This window comes from Chrysoperla carnea, chromosome 1 (genome assembly GCF_905475395.1).
Source record: "Chrysoperla carnea chromosome 1, inChrCarn1.1, whole genome shotgun sequence".
Lineage (NCBI taxonomy): Eukaryota > Metazoa > Arthropoda > Insecta > Neuroptera > Chrysopidae > Chrysoperla > Chrysoperla carnea.
This window is the reverse complement of record NC_058337.1, coordinates 81,132,851-81,149,370: the sequence shown is the minus strand read 5'-3', so window position 1 is coordinate 81,149,370 and position 16,520 is coordinate 81,132,851. Positions and strand designations below refer to the sequence as shown.

The window sequence follows — 16,520 nt, the reverse complement described above, 5'->3', positions numbered from 1 at the left end:
ATAACTGGTAAACATTAGATGGACGCTTTAAATTAGAAAGTTGTTCTTTATAAATACGCAAACATTTGTTTGTAAATCGAATATTTTAGGCAGTAATTGATACCAAAACTATAGCTCTTTGTGCGTCTGTTCCTTCAATTTGAACAAAAATGGTCTTTATAGAAAGTAAACTACTTTCATTGAATTTATTGGAAAATTTTTTTCGAAGAGTGTCTAGATTTTGCAGAAACAGTTATACGAAATAAATCAATTTTTTTGGGTAAAACTTTTCAGTTCGTTTTTGCCTAAGGTGTACATTTTGCGGAAAAATGTTACATTATTTATCAATAACAACTTTCTAATTTAAAGTGTCCATATCTATCGATTATCAGTTATGGAGTACACACCCAATACTTTTCGCTTGAAACATTTTTATCGATAAAACTTAATTTTCGAGTTTTAAGCATATGTCAACTTAAAAAAAAAACAGCCTGTGTAAGCTCAATAAACAAAATTGCGACACTTTTTATTTTGTTAAAAATGCATATTATATGCAGGCATGTAACTTTGTTTCCCTTGTCTCTTTTAAGTTCTACCAAGGATCATTCCCAAAGGAAATAAACTTGAAGATGCGCTATTCCAATTTTTATAAGACTCATTTTGAAAGCTGTAATGTTCTTTAGATAGCTGTACTATTTCTCTTCTCTAATTTGCAGTCCATTTCATAGCCGTATAATTTTTGGTCCTCGAGATATGCGCATGTGTGTAAGTGGCAAGCGTACTATTTTAGTTAAGTCATATATACAATACTTATCCATTCAAAAACGTATACAACTCTTCAATTTCATTTTACTCGATTCTTATTAAAAATACGACATCATTTTTCTGGAGGATTTTACCTTTAAAAAAATCTCTGCAGTTTTCTTGTACATGGAATTGGGCTCGTTTTAGCGACAAAAAAATATATGGTTCGGCCGAAGGGTTAAAACAAGTTATTTAATGTCACCTTTAATCTGATTCAGAATTTAAATAATTACACGAGCAATGATAACAATAATTATACTAAATTGATTACGCATTTAATTCATGATAAACATGGTTGAGAATTGGAACATTAAGAATCCTTATAACATATAAATAAAAACTTATTTAAACATTTTAAGTCACGTAAAATAAATTACAATTAAAAAGATTTCTAAATGTTTGAAATAAAGATGTATAATAATAATTAATAGTATTTTTTTTAGTAATTAACATCTATATAAGGTATTAAATAATTAATGCTTGTCATAATTTAGAATAATTATAATAATTACACTTCAAGCAACGACCAATTAATCACATAGATCATTCGTTTGTGTTCAATATGGATTTTCTCATAACAAAACAAAAAAAAAAACCTGAATAAGTATAACGGTTTTATGTAATTTTTGTAGGTGAACGCGAGCAAATACAATAAACCACAATAAACAGTTTAGAATTAATTTATCAATTTTCAATAAATATATAATTTTTTAATGTAGTTTGGGGTCGAAAATGTCATTCAATAATAAAAAACTAGCTGAACTGGAATTGAAAATAGGAAATTGGGGACACATTTACAATTATATTAATGTTGTTATATTAATAATGTGTACCTACTTAATTTTATTAAACGTTGATAATTAAAAATTTTTGTAAATACACGTATTGAATCGAGTTTTGATTGTAGTAGGACAGTAAACAATGAATATATCCTGGAAGTTATCCTGGAAACATACAGATATTTTATTAACGGAAAATTTATTTTCTAAATAGGTAGTAAATAGTAATGGATTTTCACTTCTTACTTTCTGTAAACCTGATAAACTTTTAGTGGCTTAAAGAGTTTGAATAATATAATAGAACCCAAAGAAAAAAGTTTACATGTGTACAATGGTCCCAACCATAAATTCTGGACTTTTCTGCGCCAAAAAACTTTGTTTGCATATACCGTCAAAATCATTTGAAATAAAAAAATTAAAATAATAGTGAAATTATTATTTTTAGGAATCTCCGAAAAATATTGTTGTTAATTAAGTTTTATCGATATTATTTGATCCATAGAACTATTTTTTCATTTTATTTGCAAAAATTCTCCATGATGACATATAAAATCCAAGTGAACTTTTCTGTAGAAAGAAGTAAAAATTTTTTGCATTCTCTCGCCTCTGTTTTAACCACCCCACCAAAAAGAGGTAAGTTTGACCGCTATGTGTGCCTGTTTGACTATTTGTGTGTGGCATCATATTTCGGACGAACAGATTTTGATTTTTTTTATTTGTTTGAAATGTTACGTAATGTAGAGTTTTCTAAGTTATATTTCAAGTGCGAATTTAGGGTTCCGTAATTGTAATGTTGGACCCATCTTGGAGATGCAAATAATTTTTATTGGGTACGTCTCATCAAACTATATATGTCACTATAAGTTTACGTTGTTTGCAAAAAGTGAGAGATCTTTTTTAAATGACTTTTATAATTATTAATTATTGTAGAAATATTGGACACTTGTATTTTGAACGTTTAGGTCAATTTCAGAGTAATTTCTACTCCAAAAAATTCCCCATTTTATAATCAGTTGACAAAATATAAGCGAAAATCATACAATGAACAGGACATGAAATTTTAATAGCAAGAGAAGTTCACAAAATTTGGTGCATTAAAATAAAATATTTCTCGAATTCTCAAAAAAAAACATTTCTCTGCATATATTAAATGAATATCGCGAAATAAATTGTCAATGATGAAAGAAACCTAACTGGTGAAGAAAAATGGTTCAGATCAGTTTTTGTGTATCTTTCATGAATTTTTTGTTTGGTTTGAAAACCAAGCATTTATAAAATTTTTAAAGAGTCTATCTTAAAATTATATTTATACTGATAGCCAGATTTAACACGAATTTTGACAGACCGCGAATCCACCAGTGAGGAATATATTTTCCACTTAAATTACTATATAAGACTGCAAAAGTCGCTTAAACAGAAGAGGATCGTTTTATCTCCAGCGATCATTTTATACAACTTTCTTCTTAATTCAATACATTGCGTATATGTAAGCCCTATTACCGAAGTTGTGTCTTTACAAAACAATACATAAATTAAGACCAAGTTCCACTAAAATTTTTTTCACTCGCACATATCATTTTTGGCAGAGGCCATTTCAAAATTGTTTAGTGTTTCAACTGTAGAAAAATAGAGATTTAGACCAACTCGTCACTTGTCCATACATCTGAATTGCTATGAATTGACTACTTAAATTTTCATTAAAAAATATAATTAATTCCTAATAAATAAATATGTAAAACTTACAAATTAACTATAATTTAATAATTCATAAAAAAAATTTACAAAAATGTAGTAGATAGTAACCTTGATTACTTGATCATTTTATTTATTTATACACAGAACTACAGAAGTATATAATTATTGAAAATTAAATTATTTTTTAAATGACAAACATAATAAATAAATGTACTTGCATATAAGTATATAATGTGACAAGAAAATCAAAGACTTGCATTTATAATTATACTAGTAAAATTAAAAACAATCATTATTAATCTTATCGATTGTTTTACATTTCTTGCGCTAGTGCACTATTCTAGAAAATTTGTGGTGATATTATAATAGTCAGCCAATTCAGCTGAAGAAAATTAGCGCTTATTAAATTTAGTAAAATTTAGTTTAATATCAGTCAAATAAAAAAATTAAATTACGAATGCATTTACAGACGTCAATAATATGATCGAAATTTTGTATTACATTTTTCAATCATGTCAAGTTTTGATCAACCGGATACCAATAGTTTTTGAATTACTTTCACACTAAACCATTATTATCTTTGCTTCTTATATTGGAATTTAAGGCATCAATTCAGTCCTTTATTGAATGTGACTTTCGATAAATGGCACTGAACTAGGAAAAGACATAAAAATGAAATTAAAGCCTAATTTTATCTTGATTAAATGGCAGACCCTGCATAATTTTTAGTTTTTGCACAAATTATCGCATTGTTAATAGCACACCATACATAGTGATTATGAAAACTAAAATAAGTATAACCATAATTATGAGAGATAAATTAGAATGCCGAGGAATATAGGGAACGGATAACAAATCTCATGGGACGTTCTTTGAAGGCTTAATTCTTAAAAAGAACAGCAGTGGTCTCATTAAAAGATTTTGGCTATTTTTTATTAGACAATTCATTCGTACATTTGAACAGTGTTATTGTAAGTTACTATGGTTTCTTTATGTACATCTAATTATTACGTTTAAGCCTGTTATCGTAGTTCCATTTCCAAGGTACTGGTTGCCGCATTCCGAAATGATTTTTAGAAAATATTGAATCGAGTTTCTGCTGAATTCGTTCTCGAAAAATTGTTTCGCCCAAAAGTTGTAAATAATTCTTTATCGCATAGTTCTAAATCCTGTAGCTCTGAAAAGGAGCGTTTTCAAGCTCGTGTTTCTCATTCTTTTCATGCCTAAGTGCTTTTTTTGTGTACCTCCTAAATTATTGATATGTATTATATTATATCATATTTTTGCTAGCCTTAAAACAGTGTGAAAGCTTTAAAATATTACTGTGATATATTAACAAACCGAAAAAAAATGATATAACATCTTTATAAATAAAAACACTAAGCGCTTATAATAATTTTTGGTAATAACTGTTGGTCATGCAATTCTTAAATATATTTTTAAATATAACAAAAAAAATAACACATTTTATTTACAACTAAAAATTATAAATGTTTATTTTTCTACTGTTTTCTATTAGAACCAAAAAAATTTTTGTAAATATAAATTCCCGGAAACTAAAAAATATACCTTGCGTCAATATTTAATTTTAATGGCGTAAGTGATACTTTCTAAAGTCGATAAAAAATTTTGTTTTTGTCTTTATACACGCTCTGTCTAAATAATCATCATTCATCAGATTAGAAAAATTAACTGTGATACTGTTAACTCAAAGTTTATGGTAGTTCAAAATAGCAAAAAATCTATTTTCATCGAATTTTATTTAATTTTTCCATCTTAAATTAGTAAGTTCATTTAGCGAATTGCCGAAGCTGATATTGTTTTTGTACTAATGATGGAATTTTCAAAAATTTCTGGAAATGTTCATCGATCCTAATAGATGTTTGAATAGAAAATAGAAAATTTATAAATATCGCAATTTAATTCCGATTTAAATAAAATTTGGTATCAAGAAAGATTTTGGTATTTGAAAAGTCAAGTTTGTCAACGAGAAAAATCGACAGATAAGCAAGAGGCGAGGAGATGCGCAAAGTACAAAGTTTTGAATTTTTTCAAAATAAAAAATATTTTTGTTTTTTCTTATCAGTTTTAGGCAAAATAGTATTCTTGTGATTTTGTTCTCTAGATGCTTAGTTTTCGAAATAAATATTCTTGGAAAACTAAAAATGCAATATTTGATTTTAAGATAAATGTATGATTTTTTCAATCTCTGAGGGAATTAGCTGCTAACGCAGATTCTGCGCTATGAATTTTTCTTCATGATTAAGAGATAGATACAGATACTTGCAGTAAAATGTATTATCCAATACATTTTATTGAAAAAATTAAGATTGCCCTTGCTTAAGCCTAATTAAATAAAGCACTGGATCTAAGAAAACTTTGGTGTCTAAGGATGAAGCCATTACAGTTTTAATGTTATAATCGCACAATATTTTTTCTATTAAAAAACCTAATAGGCAAAATTTACAAATTTATTGGTTAGTTAGTTAGATTGTTTGGCTGTTAGAGACTTAATTTAAAAAAAAACTTTATGAATAAAAACTTGCATATAAAATAAAAAGTCTAAAGAGCAGGATTATTCGAAATTTTCAACTTGCATTATCAGTTTCATCTCTAAATGTGATGATTATTATCAATTCATATCTCATCTTTAAAAATAATGTAAATTTTTCTTCAATTTTAACACATTTGCGTAGTTTAGCGCACATACATTGCTACAATATGACCCCGTAAAAAAATTAATATTGAGTTACATCACCACGACGCATCCAGTTGTGTATAGAAATTTCTCGCGATGGATGAAGGGCTAACACAGAAAAGGAAATGTCTGAAATATTTACATTTCTATTTAATGAATTCATGCCTATATCTACGCGATATTTAATTTAAAATTCATTAAACTGATTAAAATATTATTTATTTTATACAGAATTAAAGAAAAGAAACACTACTAAAAAAAAAAAATTTTTTTTTAAATTTATTTGTTATGCAATTTTACAATTTCAAATGGTATTTCTAAACTATAAGTACAAACGGCAGTGACGTCAACTCATCGCTTTCGTAACGCTATCGCACGGGGAAATCATAAAATAACATGAATAATGATAAATGGTTTGTCTCTCAGCTGGCGTTCAATATATTATAACGCAAATTTTCATAGAAACCGGTTGGTTTACAGCCTCAATGGAGGATAATATGTCACTACCGCTTTATTTATTCAATTTATTCAACAGTATAACAATTTTTTAATTAATAATTTATAAAAAAATGGAATTATTAATTTAAAAAAAAATTACTTAAATGCACTTTAGATGAATTATTCTTTCATTTATATAAGAATTTGTGGCAAAAAAAAACTAATGCAACAACAGCCTTCACACAGAAATTATTTAGATAATTGGATAAGCAAATTTTATTAGTTTATGCTTAAAAACAATTCACTAAGATATTAATTTATTTTGAAATAATTCTACGGCGTATAAGTGGACAATCAATATAATTCAAAAGAGAATTTCCATAATTCAAAATTTAATTACACACACATGTAATTAAAACGACCTCGTTTAACGGCAAATTTAATTTAAATTTAATATAATAAGAACAAAAAACATTATTCTTCAGAAAAAATCACTATTTTTCTTTGAGAAGCTCTCATTATAAATATTAAAAATAAAATTTTTTTTTGTTTTAGTTTATTTAATTTATTTCTCGACCGGATATATTTATATTTAAAAATAAAAAAATTGTAATATTTTTAATAAAATATAATTTATTTATATTTATTCGGTGAGATTTGACCCCATCTTACATAGAAAAAACACAATGCAAAAGTACTGTAATAATTGTTATATAATGTGTTATTATATTTATTTTTTTGTTGTAAGAAGTTGTCATATTTAAAATAAAATTCCGTAGTGATTTAAATTCATGAGCAACAAAATTATTATCAATCCAATGAGTTATCATTTTATGTGGAATAAAATTTATTCGTTGGTTATTAGCGGAATTCAATTATAATTTGTTATTAGTGAATATGCAATATGCTCTTGATTGGAACTCCAGTATATGGTTATAATGAATTAAATTACAAGGATTTGATATTTTCGGCCAAAGTTTAGGCAATACAGGAATTTAATGTATTATTCAAACAATAGATATTTAATTCCCAATCATAACCTACTGTTACAAGTTTTGGCACCATTCAGGATCAAATAAATAATTTTCTGATTAAGTAAATTAAACTTTAGAACAATTTATTTTGTATAACTTTGATTATGATAAATATTATTAAAGAATTTTCCAAAGTGGTGTTTCGTTACCATGGAAATTTCAATTATATGCCTCATGCGAATAGACCTTTGCATCGATTTGCTTTTGTTTCGGACAGTTGTCAAAAAACTATTCAACTTTAGAAAGTTAATCAAGCAGAGCTTTTTGACAATGATAGAAAATATAAGATATGTCGTTACTTGATTGAAAACAGTCCGAAACAAAAAAGAATTATTTTGTAAATGAAAAGCCCTATACCAGAGACACTCAAAGTACTAAAGTTCATTATAAAAAATGTATATATACATATTTATTAAATAAATAGTTTAAATACACCTTTAAAAATAATTATTAAAACTGAATCATTCTGTATATAAAATAATAAATACTATAATTAATTAAAAATATAATTATTATATCATTAAATATTATTATATTATTATTTTTTGTGGTTACAATAAGTAATAATAATATTATTTTTAGAATTTTAATATTTTTTAAAACTTAATTTTCTATATATAAAAATAATACATTATTAATTATATTATAATTTAAATAATTAATTAATATTTTAGAAAATTATTTTGTAACACAGTAAAAAATACCTAATAGTTTTTAAGTTGATGTTTAAATAATTAAAAAAAAAAAGGTCGTAAAGATTAAAGTCAAGGATTTTGTTTCATTTTAATAATCGGATATCCGTTTAATGAGATAAAAATTTTTGGATATACGCAATGATAATTAAAAATAAGTTATGAATCCATTTACAATAGCATCTTAAGGTAGTACTATCGGTAATAGACTTTGCATTCAGAATTTAATGAAACTTGGCATAGTTGTCCATTATTATATCATAATTAACCAGTTAAATTTTTAGGGGCCTTCAGAGACCTGAAAATCTGAACGTCCAGTTTTGTGAAATAAAATAAAATCTGTGATTTCCCATAAGGATCAATGTTAAAATATCTTTTAAATATCTTTTTTTCAGTTCTCTGAAGGCCCCTAAAAATTTAACTGGTTAATTATGATATAATAATGGACAACTATGCCAAGTTTCATTAAATTTTGAATGCAAAGTCTATTACTGATAGTACTACCTTAAGTAGTAAATATTAAACGCTTTGCATTTTATTATATAATTTAGCGTGAAGAATCAAATTATTTAAAAAAAATTTAGTTTGGAAATTATGGTTTAGACCTCACACGAAGAGAATTCTTTGAAATCGTGAAAACATGACTGTGAAAAAACAAATTATAAGTTAAAGTAAGAAAACGAAGAGTATGAATGCTATCAAAAAGGTTCGTAGATCAAAAAACCATCACATTGAGACAACTCGTATGACAACTCTCTTATAAAAGCATATACTTGCATGAAACTTTAAGCATTTTTATGATTTTTGGAATCAAAATTCCGAGCCTGTGAGTGTATCTGATCCAGATTGTTATCGGTAACAATTGCATGCTTTGCTTTTTTAGTCTATGCCTGAACATTTGAATCAGAAGAAAAGTTTCGGGGGGATTTTAACTCTATTTTTTAAAAATTATTAAATTTTATTATTATTATTATGCCTTTATAATAATTGTTTTAATAGTATGAACTTCACGTATTAAGTTGGTTCAAATAACCTACTGTTACTTGAACCACCCTGTGGTTCAAGTAACAGTTTGACTTCATATAATTTTTAAGTATATTTATAGCCGGAAAAGCGTTTTTTTAAATACTTACAGGGCGATGAAATTTTAGAAAAAGGGATTTATTGTAAGTGTTGTCAAAACGATTGTTTAGAAAAATTTTAATTTGGCATACAATGCTATAGTACATTTAAAGATGTTACAAATAAAGGAAAAGGTATGAAACCGCTCGTATTTAAACGAGCTCGTTAATAAATTATTAATTCAATGAAACGGTTAATGTTAAAGTTGACTTACAAAATTAATAAATAAGCAACTTGAATCACGTATACGTTATACATGTATAATAGTTACACATGTATTATACACATTTCATTTACGTCATACAAGTTGCCTATTTACTAATTTTTCAAATGTACCTGATCGTTTCATTGAATTAAAAATTTATTGTTTATTATCAAATAGAAACATTTACACCACTAATTTATGTGTTACTAATGATATTTGGCAACCACGAAATACATTCCATGGGGTTTTAGCAAAATGCGAGGTCTCTTTCATTTTCCTTTATTAGCCGATTTTTTAAAAATCTGTTACTGTACTACTGAAAGAAAGGGGCATAACATTATTGTGTTTGCCATTGGCCAATGTAATTCAGTGGCGCTACAGATTTTATTTAGCAATATTCACAAATAATTATTTTTCTTCCAAAATTTAAACAATCTGTGTTTAGAAAAGGACGTTTTCCCGGCTAAGAGAAATTGACATTACTTTAAGGATATCAAACATTTGATAAAATCCTGCTGTTATAACTTGTTACATTTTACTTTAATTTGGACATTTTGATTACTTAATTACACGTTATGGCGTTAATCTATTTTGCTTTATTTACTTTTGAAGTTGGATTCCCGGATTCGCAGTCATTCCATACATAATGTGCTCCCCCTTTTTTACTCTCATTTCTCTAGTTCATAGTTGAATTGGGGAGCTTATTTCGCCGTTAACTCCTTTGATGAGATCGCGCAAGGGTCCCTTATTGAACACTACCCCTAGCGGTTTGAGTAAATATGTAATGAATACGCATTTTTATTATTGAGAAATATTCAATGTCCTTCCTTACTTGAAGGCAGAGGCAGTAATAGGAAGTCCACTCTTAAGTTAAGGGTGGTGCGAGATTTTATAGTGACGTCTTCCAACATACAATGACTATAATTGTTTTTTGAAATGAATTATTTGAAAATGTTTTAAAAATTTAAAAAAGGGAAGATTTGTTTCGATTTTACCGCCTTCTCGCGATAACAACTTTTTCGGAGGCTCTTTTTGCTATCCCGATTCCTTAAGTTAAGCAGAGAACATAATAGACTTTGGCATCGTGTATTTTTAGTCAGTGAAAAATTCATGACAAAGGATTTTTTTTTTGTGAAACTATTTGGTTTATGATCTTTTCGTCTTTACATTGTTGGTTTTCAATATGGGTTTAATAATAGCTGTTTATAGAAAGATATTCATTTTCAGTAGTCTATAATCTATATTATACATATGCGTACACATACACTTACGCACTAAATAATCAATTTTCATTTATTTCAACTTAATTAAACTGAATCTCGGTAAACTATTTGTAAAAACTTTTTACATTAAATAATGTACCCTTTTTAATTTTATTTATAATTTTAAATTCAGAATAAAGCAAATATAGCTGTTTTTTAGTTAATTTTTCATAAAGATACATCCAGTTAAAGTCAATTAAAAAAGCTCTATATCTAACTTTAAATAGCATTTACTATCAATGTAAATGAAATAAATGTTTTTTTTTACTCAGAACTTACCCAAATTTATTCCAAATACTCGCAAATATGGCTTACATTTAAAATATCCCAAATAAATATAAAAATGAAACAACTTTTACATTTTAAATAAAGCACTTTTCCACGAGTTTTCACACAAAAAAACTATACACATGCGTGGTGGTCTTTTGGACAAAATTAATTCACTTAAAAAATTTTTTTTACACAGAATAAATCAATCCCAATAATCAATAAATAACAAACACTATTTGAGTTAGTGGCACTAAAATCGTAAACATTCTAAACCATTCAAGTGTGGGTATCACTATTTCTTGTTCTGCTGCGGCTACTACGTATATTTGAATTTTAATATTGCGGAGGCTTGCAGTGTTGTCTTCTGGTGTACAGCAGAAAACGAATCAACTCTTTACTCTCTCAATGTGATATTGAAGAAGAAGTTGAAGAAAGAACCAAACACAAATCAACAATTATTTCCTCTACTTTTATTCATGATCATATTTTTACTCCAACAACATAAAACGCATTCGTCTGTAACCGGTTTATACATATACAGTCTTTTGATTCTTTGACTATTTAATTTAGAATTCCGTATATACATTGAGAAATTTTTTTGGCTTAAGATTGTGGTAGATTTTGAGATACTTTACTCTTATAATTTATGTAGTCCCAGTGTTGTAAGCGTAAAATCAGCAGAAGGTATATGGAATACAAATAAAATTAGATTAAAATTATAGTTATTATTAACATATTCGATGTTCATTAAAATGTATCAAAAAGTACCATTTTGGCAATTTAGATACATCAAGTATGTAATCCTACTAAATTTAGGCCATACTTTTCAAATTTGTGATTAAAATTAACAAAATTAGTTGGTTTCAAAAAAAATTCCAATAAGATCGGATCAAATTTGCTTGTGTTATCAAAAAAAATGGAATTTTTTAACTTAATGACGTCATCAGAATCCAAAACATTTATTTTTGCTCTATCACATCCAAATTTTATTCAATTTTGATAAACCAAGTATATATCCTATATAATTTGAGGCGTACTTTTCAAATTTGTGATCAAAATTAACCTAGCTCTAATAGATTTCAAGAATGTTGAGTTATGGTCCCAGAATTAAGCACATAAGTGTTAGCTAGCGAAAAACTGACATTACAGCTAAAAAGAATGACCCAATATTAGTGGGTTTTAAAAAAATTCCAATAAGATCGGATCAAATTTGCTTGTGTTATCAAAAAAATCAAATTTTTTAACTTTATGACGTGATCAGAATCTAAAATTTTAATTTTGCTCCATCACATCCAAATTTTAACCAATTTTGATAAACCAAGTATGTAATCCTATTAAATTTGGGGCATACTTTTCAAATTTGTGATCAAAATTAGCCTAGCTCTAATAAGTTTCAAGAATATTGAGACTGGTCTCGGAATTAAGCACATAAAGTGATAGCTAGCGAAAAACTGACATTACAGCTGAAATGAACGACCAAATATTAGTGGGTTTTAAAAAAAATTTCAAGAAGATCGGGTCAAATTTGCTTGTGTTATCAAAAAAATGGAATTTTTTAACTTAATGACGTCATCAGAATCAAAAAAATTTAATTTTTCACCATCACATCCAAATTTTATTCAATTTTGTTAAGGCAAGTATGTAATCGTATTAAATTTGAGGCATACTTTTCAAATTTGTGATCAAAATTAACCTAGCTCTAACGGATTTCAAGAATGTGGAGTTCATGGTCCCAGAATTAAGCAAGTGTTAGCTATCTAAAAAATGACATTACAGCTGAAAAGAATGATCCAAAATTAGTGGGTTTTAAAAAAATTCCAATAAGATCGGATCTAATTTACCTGTGTTAACAAAAAAATCGTATTTTTTTACTTAAGAATTCAAAAAATTTTATTTTGTTCTGTCACCAAATTATGATATTTATAATATTGTTAATTAATGAGCGCCTTTTACATGATTTTACTTTGCATGACTTTTACTTCTCCACGTCCTAGTGACGGAACTGACAACGGGCCTAATGTCCTACAACCACTGCAGCCTAATTTAACCTAACTTTTTTAACCTAAAAATAAATCAATGAAATATTTATTTTACTGTCGAAGTTACTATCGAACCTGTGGATATAAGCTTGTGTAGACATATAAATACTTGATCGAGTTTTGTTTAGTTTTTATTCACATCATTGGTTTTATGGTTCCTTGATCTTGACTAATAAACCAAGCTGCCAGCCATTAAGTCAGCCAGCCAGGCAGCCAATATCTACTAACTATATTCATATTTTTTTTTACTTCTTCCATAAAATTTTCAAACAGTCTGATGAATTATGTAGTTCTTTTTTGGTTAGTTAATTATAGTTTTGTGGGATATATTTAAACATCACTTTTGCATATATTTGTGAAACGTGTAAATTAGTTGAATATGACTCTTTAGAAATTTTAATGATCTCCAATTTTTTTATAATAAATTTTTTTGTATATTATTTTTTAAAGATTTATTTATTTAGATTAGATCTTTATTACTATAAGAGAGGTCAAATAATTGATAAAAATGCTTAACTAAGACATTACTTTATTTTACAAATTTTCTCAAGTTAATTCGGCAAAGCTCAAAGTAATTTTTTTCTTAATTTAGAATGAATAATTTAATATCTTGAAAACTTAAGTTTTTGTTGTTTTATTTCAACCAGCAACAGGCAATGATACCATGTACGAGTCTTCGAAAGAGTTTTAAATGATCCCGACTACAACATTTTTCTCGAAGGTACAATTGTTTGGAATTTCGAAATATTTGCAAAAACAATGAAGGGATTATTTTTTAAGATTTCAGTTTGAATTTTCGTATATCGACATCCGAAAATAAATACATCTGTTTAAACTACATAGAATCCTCATTTTATAGACCGGCAAAATTTGAAATTTGTTTTGTTAAATTCTGAAAAAGCATTTTTTTTAAAGTACAGTTGTAGGCTTTAAATTTTTAAAAAGGATTGGGCTGACTATCACTGCACTTGGAAAATTAAATAAATCATTAGGGAATATTTTTAAAAAATTAATACTTTTAAAAAACTGTTTTTCAGAATTTAACGAACCAAATTCCGAATTTTTTCAATCTAGAAATTTTGATTGCTTGAATAATATTTTCTATTAAATATTAGTAAAAGATTCATTTAATACATTTTGTGCCGTAATGTCGAATAAGAAACCGTTTTCATAAATTGTAATAAATTTAATACGATAATTTATTGAATTAAATTTAATTGACGAATTAAATTTTTTATTGTATACATAATAAATAACGTCTAATAATAACACATGGAAAATTAAGTAAGCATATTTATAAATTCATAAAATCAGTTGTAATTGCTGTGAATATTCTTTAAAAAATATACATAATATTTCTATTTAATAAAAAATAAAAATAAATAAAAATTATCCAATATTTTTACGGTCGTATTCAAATTTTTTAACGTTTTTAGCGTTTTTTTAACCTTTAACGCCGCATTACAACGCCAACGTACCTAGAGTCATCCCCCCACCCCTCTATTAAACCTGAATTTTCTATTCAACATGTAATCTTTACAGATTTCTCTAAAGAATGTATACAGGGATGAAAACATTGAAAACTTTGAGAAGTTTGTCTTAGCAACAGTCTCTTATCTGAACACCTAGTAAAAGTTTTTCAACTGCTATTTATATTGACTCTATTCTATTGAGGAGAATGAGCAGAAAATAATTATAAAATTTAATGCGTACCTATGCGTATCGTAATTTTATATTTCGAGTGTGTAGATGTTAGTGACTGTACTCCTCCGAAACGGACGGACCGATTTTGAAGAAATTTTGTGTGTGTGTTCAGTTGGATCCAATGATAATTTCCAATCGATCCAACTGTTTTTGAGGGTTTCGCACCAAAAAAATTAAATTTCATTAAATGGTGGGAGCGCATATAAATCATATATTACGTTATATTACAACATACTATATTCTACGTGATAGTATTGAGGTATTATACATTATTATTTTGGTTTTGTGATTCGGTATTTATTAGAGCTATATGCGAGCGGACGAGCTACACTGTCGAAGGCTTCAGCTAGGCCGAAGGTCAGACCGTGGCCTGCCCAATAGATAGGAGTAAAATTTGGGTTTTGCGGGCAGGCTAAGCAAAGTATAAGTATTAATGAATTGAAGTTACGTTTTCACAATAAAAAGTCTGTCGGGTACGCTAGTTACTATATATTCTAGGCACAGCACGATTCATATTTTGAAATTTTACCTTCTCAATATTTTAAATTATGTGAGCAAATAAGTAATTAATTCTCTAGTTTCTCGACAGATAGAGAAAGGAAGCAACGTGGAGGATGATTATCTACGTGCATATGTTTTTCAGTTAGGTAGAAATAACATATTTAAGTTTTTCACAGTACCAAATATACTACTATACTAAGAATACATCATATTATAAACGCACTAGATTAGAGAAATAGTAGTGGACAGAATGAACTCTTATTTACTCCGGCTCAATATAAATACCAATTGAGAAACTTTTACTACAGACGCTCAAAGAAGAAGCCAGAAAGAGAAACTACTTAAAGTTTTCGTAAATTTTTTTAAGGGAAAATTTTTACAATTATTATCAGAATTGCTTTTATCTATGATATTTTTGAGATTTTCGATGGACCGGATGGACTAAATAAATTTCAAATTGAATTTTTATAAAAGGGAGATACTCAAGAGTTGGAGTACTAGAAACAGGATGTTCAACCACAATTTTTAATATGTTTTTATACAAAGTTTTGTTTTCAAAGTTTTTTTTTATATTTCAACAAATAATTTTTAAATTCATAAAATCGCCTACGTTCGTTTTTAGATTAAACGATTACAAATACTTATGTTCCCGACACTTTCAAATATATGACACTTAATGTGACATATATTTGTGACATTTCAAACATGAAATAAGCTCAAGGTTTTTCAAGTTTAGATCTGACATTGAATGATGATTATTCATTTTCATTCCCAAGTTCATAAACCGGTTACTTAAAAAAGTGAAAGACACATTTAACGACTTTTCATGTTTATTCGTTGCCAATCAAATTCAGGCAAACGAGTAAGTAAAGTATATAAGCTGCAGAAGGATAATATTGAAAGAGAAGCAGCATAGAAGCTTAGTTATCCCTTCTTTGAGTACCTACTTTATTGATTTTTTTTGGGCCGTTGCATCGAAATTTAAAAGGATATCAAGCATTTTAAAGAATATTCATGTTGCAATATTGGCTTTCTGCTTATATCTGACAAAACGCTTATAACTGGGAGACTTAATTTGTTTTAAGAACTCTGAAGCATATTATACGATACTAGCTACTAACTTTCCGGAAAAATTATCTACATGATGTTGCAAACCTTACGATTCAGCGGAAAAATCAGCGAATAAACAGGTAGACGCTGAGCCGACTTTCTTCTTTATACTTTTGAATGAATTGTATGCATTTCATTTGTACCAATCTCTAACTCTAATGCGTTAATAACTAATTTTATGCTTTAAC

The 16,520-nt window shown here is 27.2% G+C and overlaps 1 protein-coding gene across 1 annotated transcript in view; it reads right to left on the bottom strand.

Moving 5' to 3' along the window:
- LOC123305697 overlaps positions 1 to 11,056 on the bottom strand; it is a 43,312-nt gene extending 32,256 nt beyond the window's left edge. The window contains exon 1 of the mRNA XM_044887486.1: positions 10,988 to 11,056. The gene's annotated coding sequence lies outside the window, so the exon portion shown is untranslated. The remainder of the gene's footprint in view (positions 1 to 10,987) is intronic.
- Between the last annotated feature and the right edge of the window lie 5,464 nt (positions 11,057 to 16,520).